The sequence below is a fragment of the Papaver somniferum genome, chromosome 1, assembly GCF_003573695.1.
Source record: "Papaver somniferum cultivar HN1 chromosome 1, ASM357369v1, whole genome shotgun sequence".
Taxonomy (NCBI): Eukaryota; Viridiplantae; Streptophyta; class Magnoliopsida; order Ranunculales; family Papaveraceae; genus Papaver; species Papaver somniferum.
Window position 1 is genome coordinate 3,355,865 of NC_039358.1, and position 5,363 is coordinate 3,361,227.

Sequence of the window (5,363 nt, forward strand, 5' to 3'; positions counted from 1 at the left end):
GGCGTCCGGGTTTTCAACAAATTAGGAAATAATTCAAAAGAATTTTGTCCAAAAAGATAAAGTCCTAGTGAAAACAAATATATTTCACTATTCGTCACTGCCCTTCATTAGACAAATCGGTAAAAAAAATGGCAAAAAAACAAAAAAGCCAATCAACACGAGGACTTCCCAAGAGGTCACCCATCTTAGTACTACACTCGCCCAAGCACGCTTAACTGCAGAGTTCTGATGGGTTCTGGTGCATTAATGCTGGTATAATCGATTCCTGAAAGGATCTTACTAGTTTTACTACTTAACACGTCTCCAATGTGTTGGCTCAATCCGTCTAACGCCTATTAATTCTTCGTGGAAAGTCCGATCAGGACAAGTGATGACACGTTGGAAACCTTACGGCGAGGAGATTGTTTTGGAGCAGTCATTCTGAACAATTAACATCTTTTTAAAAGTTTTTTCTACTGAAAATACATTAAAAATGCATCATAATATTCAATTAAATGCCCGGCGTCCGGGTTTTCAACAAATTAGGAAATAATTCAAAAGAATTTTGTCCCAAAAGATAAAGTCCTAGTGAAAACAAATATATTTCACTACTCGTCACTGCCCTTCACTAGACAAATCGGCAAAAAAAAATGGCAAAAAAACAAAAAAGACAATCAACACGAGGACTTCCCAAGAGGTCAGCCATCTTAATACTACTCTCGCCCAAGCAAGCTTAACTGCAGAGTTTTGATGGGTTCTGGTGCATTAGTGCTGGTATGATCGATTGCTAAAATGATCTTACTAGTTTCACTACTTAACACGTCTCCAATGTGTTGGCTCGATCCGTCTAATGCCTATTAATTCTTCGTGGAAAGTACGATCATGACAAGTGATGACTCGTTGGAAACCTTACGGCGAGGAGATTGTTTTGGAGCAGTCATTAACATCTTTTTAATAGTTTTTCTTTAGAGAAAATACATTAAAAATGCATTATAATATTCAACTAAATGCCAGGCGTCCGAGTTTTCAACAAATTAGGAAATAATTCAAAAGAGTTTTGTCCAAAAAGATAAAGTCCTAGTGAAAACAAATATATTTCACTATTCGTCACTGCCCTTCATTAGACAAATCGGTAAAAAAATGGCAAAAAAACAAAAAAGCCAATCAACACGAGGACTTCCCAAGAGGTCACCCATCTTAAAACTACTCTCGCCCAAGCACGCTTAACTGCAGAGTTCTGATGGGTTCTGGTGCATTAGTGCTGGTATAATCGATTCCTGAAAGGATCTTACTAGTTTTACTACTTAACACGTCTCCAATGTGTTGGCTCAATCCGTCTAACGCCTATTAATTCTTCGTGGAAAGTCCGATCAGGACGAGTGATGACCCGTTGGAAACCTTACGACGAGGAGATTGTTTTGGAGTAGTCATTCTAAACAATTAACATCTTTTCAATAGTTTTTTTTAGTTAAAATACATTAAAAATGCATTATAATATTCAATTAAATGCCCGGCGTCCGGGTTTTCAACAAATTAGGAAATAATTCAAAAGAATTTATTCCAAAAAGATAAAGTCCTAGATAAAAATAAATATATTTCACTACTCGTCACTGTCCTTCATTAGACAAATCGGAAAAAAAAATGGCAAAAAAACTAAAAAAGCAATCAACACGAGGACTTCCCAAGAGGTCACCCATCTTAGTACAACTCTCTCCTAAGCACGCTTAACTGCAGAGTGCTGATGGGTTCTGGTGCATTAGTGCTGGTATGATCGATTGCTGAAAGGATCTTACTAGTTTTACTACTTAACACGTCTCCAATGTGTTGGCTCGATCCGGCTAACGCCTATTAATTCTTCGTGGAAGGTCCGATCAGGACAAGTGATGATTCGTTGGAAACCTTACGACGAGGAGATTTTTTGGAGCATTCATTCTGAACAATTAACATCTTTTTAATAATTTTTTTAGTGAAAATACATTAAAAATGCATTATAATATTCAATTAAATGCCCGGCGTCCGGGTTTTCAACAAATTAGGAAATAATTCAAAAGAATTTTGTCCAAAAAGATAAAGTCCTAGTGAAAACAAATATATTTCACTACTCGTCACTGCCCTTCATTAGACAAATCGGCAAAAAAAAATGGCAAAAAAACAAAAAAGGCAATCAACACGAGGAATTCCCAAGAGGTCATCCATCTTAGTACCACTCTCGCCCAAGCACGCTTAACTGCAGAATTTTGATGGACTCTGGTGCATTAGTGCTGGTATGATCGATTGCTGAATGGATCTTACTAGTTTTACTACTTAACACGTCTCCAATGTGTTGGCTCAATCCGTCTAACGCCTATTAATTCTTCGTGGAAAGTCCGATCAGGACAAGTGATGACACGTTGGAAACCTTACGGCGAGGAGATTGTTTTGGAGCAGTCATTCTGAACAATTAACATCTTTTTAAAAGTTTTTTCTACTGAAAATACATTAAAAATGCATTATAATATTCAATTAAATGCCCGGCGTCCGGGTTTTCAACAAATTAGGAAATAATTCAAAAGAATTTTGTCCCAAAAGATAAAGTCCTAGTGAAAACAAATATATTTCACTACTCGTCACTGCCCTTCACTAGCCAAATCGGCAAAAAAAATGGCAAAAAACTTGGTAGGCCTCAAAGATATTATATTTAAATGCAAAATAGTCCCCGGCAACGGCGCCAAAAACTTGGTAGGCTTTGAAAAGGGTATATAAATGAGCGCAATAAAAACGGGGGCCTACAGTAATACCGCAAGTGCACGGTCGTCAGTTGTAGCTCGTGCAAGTACGGGTCGATCCACAGAGATTGGGAGTGTTTTGTAGTGTTTCTAGCTATTTTGGGTTCTAGTTGCTATTGGGCTATGAAGCCTTTTGGCTTAAATTGGGCTTTGAGCACTAATGGGTTTGATAACAATAGAATGAACTGAGCTTGGGCTCAGTTAGTCTCTGAATTAGGCTTTTGGGTTAAGCCTGAATTGGATTGGGCCTTAATAATGAATTTGGGCTTTGGTCTTAAACTTAGGCTTGGGCTCAGTTGTACAAACAATAGACAGTGGGCTTAGAACTGAGAACTAGGCCTTGAACTGGACTGATGGGCTTTTGCTTGGCTGCAGGATTGGCAGCAACAACAGCAGCAGCAGCAACAGCAGCAACAGCAACAACAGCAGAGGAACCACAGAGAAGGCACCAGCAGCAGCACAAGGCAAAGATGGAAGCAGCAGCACTGCAAGTGCACAGTGCAGTGCAGGGCAGATGGGTTTGCAGCAGCAGCTGCACAAGCAGTGCACAGCAGCACAAGGCCAAGAAGAAAAAAGGCAGTTAACAGGATAAGAAGTAGCAGCAGGGGAAGAAAACAGTGCAATGCAGCAGTGCAATGCAGCAAGGCAAGTGCAAGGAGACAGCTGCAGGGCAAAAGCAACAGCAACAGCAGCTGCAGCAGCAGTGTAGCAGACAGCTGCAAGGGAAGGAAACAATGCAATGCAGCAGTGCAATGCAGCAAGGCAAGAGATGCAATCAACAGGGCAAAAGCAACAGGGAAGAAACAACAGGGCAGTGGAATAAGAGAAGCAAAAGAGTTGCAGGGCAGTGGAAGCAAAGATGGCAGTGAAGCAAAGACAATGCAATAAAGAAAATAGCTAACAAAATAAACATGGAAGCAACACAGGGCAACACATGGCAAAAGCAAAGAACAAAACAAGATGAACCAAGGCCTAAGGCCAAGGGAAGGGTTGTGGTGAAGCTGAAATGAACAAGGCTAAGGCAAGAATACAGGCAATCACAAATAGAATGGTAAGATAATCAGCTTGCTATAAGCACTGATTTCTTCCATTGCACAATCAGCACATTGCAATCTAAGCATACACAAGGAATGGCAAGAAAATCAGCTTGCTATAAGCACTGATTTCTTCCATTGCACAATTAGTTCAATGCTTCAAAAGTATCTAGCCTAGCATTCCTTCAAATGACAGTGAATTAAACATGGCAGTGAACAACAACACATGTTAACAGGACTAATGTAACAGGAATGAATTGGAAATCAAACATGAAATTAAACAAGCACATAACATTAACAGAACATAACATAAGCACATTTAACAGTGACAAAGCAAGAAATTAAAACATACACATTTAACTGAAATTGAACTGAAACATGAACTGAGCTGAAACTGAAAATTAACAGGACATGAAAGTCCTGGATGTTGGCTACTCCAAGCATAAAGTTTCTACAACACTCCCACACTACATATTTATACCCACAACACAATTAGGGTTCTACAATAAAAATCCCCAAACTGACAGAGCTAGGGTTGGTAATTACTCACCTAATTTGATGTAGCAACATCAAATTGAACTCGACCCATTACTCTATTTGTACTTCTCTACCTCTCCATGCCTTCAATTTCACTCTAGCTCAACCTAATTTACCTATTTCACACTTTAGGGTTTCGGGCAGAGAATGTGTGGAATAAGTGAATTAGATGGACTAGGGAGATGGGAACAATGATGGGTTATCATTGTTTGACGTGGTGACAGAGAGTGGGTGGCGGAGCAGGTGGTGACAGAGGTGGAGAAGGTGGTGGACATGGTTCTGTTGAAGACGGTGGTGAAGTTGCAGAGAGGAATGGGGGAGAGTGGCTCGACTGAGTTTGGGGTAGGGGGCGTGTTTGGTTAGGTGGATGGGTTCGGTCGCTAGGGTGTGAGGCGGGTTCATCAAGAGATGATGTTTCGTGAGATGGGCCGCGAGATGCGAAGCTGGTAGGTAGATCGGACGGTGATTCGGAGGCTAGCGAGGAGCGACCGTCGGATGAAGGGATACAACGAAACGAACGGTGCTAGATTAGGTTAGGTGCTGTAGTGTAATGCGGGGATATCAAACTTTGATGAACAACAAGGGAGCAACCGTTGGATTCAGCTACCATCTAATCTGAAGGCTTGGAATTTCAGCGCTGTGGTGCTCGGCAGAGACTTCAGATTTTGATGCTCTATGAAGGAGCGACCGTCGGATGCTTCTGAGAACTGATCTGATGGCTGAGAACGGAGGCGCTTTTGTGTGTAGAAAATGAGGTTGTGCGCACCATTCTTCGCGGCTTCCTTGCGTGATTTCTCCAGGCTTTTCACTACTTTTCTGCTCTTTTGCTCCGCAAGTCATCCGAACTTTGTTTATTGCCTAAAAATGCAAAATTAATTAATAAAAATATTTATTCTTGAAAACAATGAAAATACAGAATATGGGATAAAATGTAGAATTAATGCACAAAAGATGAGTAAAATGCCAACAAAAAGGGATAAATATATACAATATTTGGCACTCATCAAATACCCCCAAACCTGAATTTTACTTGTCCTCAAGTAAAACA

At 40.4% G+C, this 5,363-nt stretch overlaps 5 non-coding genes across 5 annotated transcripts; all 5 read right to left on the reverse strand.

Moving 5' to 3' along the window:
* Nucleotides 1-147: 147 nt before the first annotated feature.
* On the reverse strand, nucleotides 148-266 carry LOC113344035. The gene has a single exon (XR_003357553.1). It is a non-coding gene; the product is annotated as a 5S ribosomal RNA (ribosomal RNA).
* Nucleotides 267-648: 382 nt separating this feature from the next.
* On the reverse strand, nucleotides 649-767 carry LOC113344602. The gene has a single exon (XR_003357880.1). It is a non-coding gene; the product is annotated as a 5S ribosomal RNA (ribosomal RNA).
* Nucleotides 768-1,138: 371 nt separating this feature from the next.
* LOC113344384 lies at nucleotides 1,139-1,257 on the reverse strand. The gene has a single exon (XR_003357786.1). It is a non-coding gene; the product is annotated as a 5S ribosomal RNA (ribosomal RNA).
* Nucleotides 1,258-1,639: 382 nt separating this feature from the next.
* On the reverse strand, nucleotides 1,640-1,758 carry LOC113344207. Its single transcript, XR_003357706.1, has one exon. It is a non-coding gene; the product is annotated as a 5S ribosomal RNA (ribosomal RNA).
* Nucleotides 1,759-2,138: 380 nt separating this feature from the next.
* Nucleotides 2,139-2,257, reverse strand: LOC113344129. Its single transcript, XR_003357668.1, has one exon. It is a non-coding gene; the product is annotated as a 5S ribosomal RNA (ribosomal RNA).
* Between the last annotated feature and the right edge of the window lie 3,106 nt (nucleotides 2,258-5,363).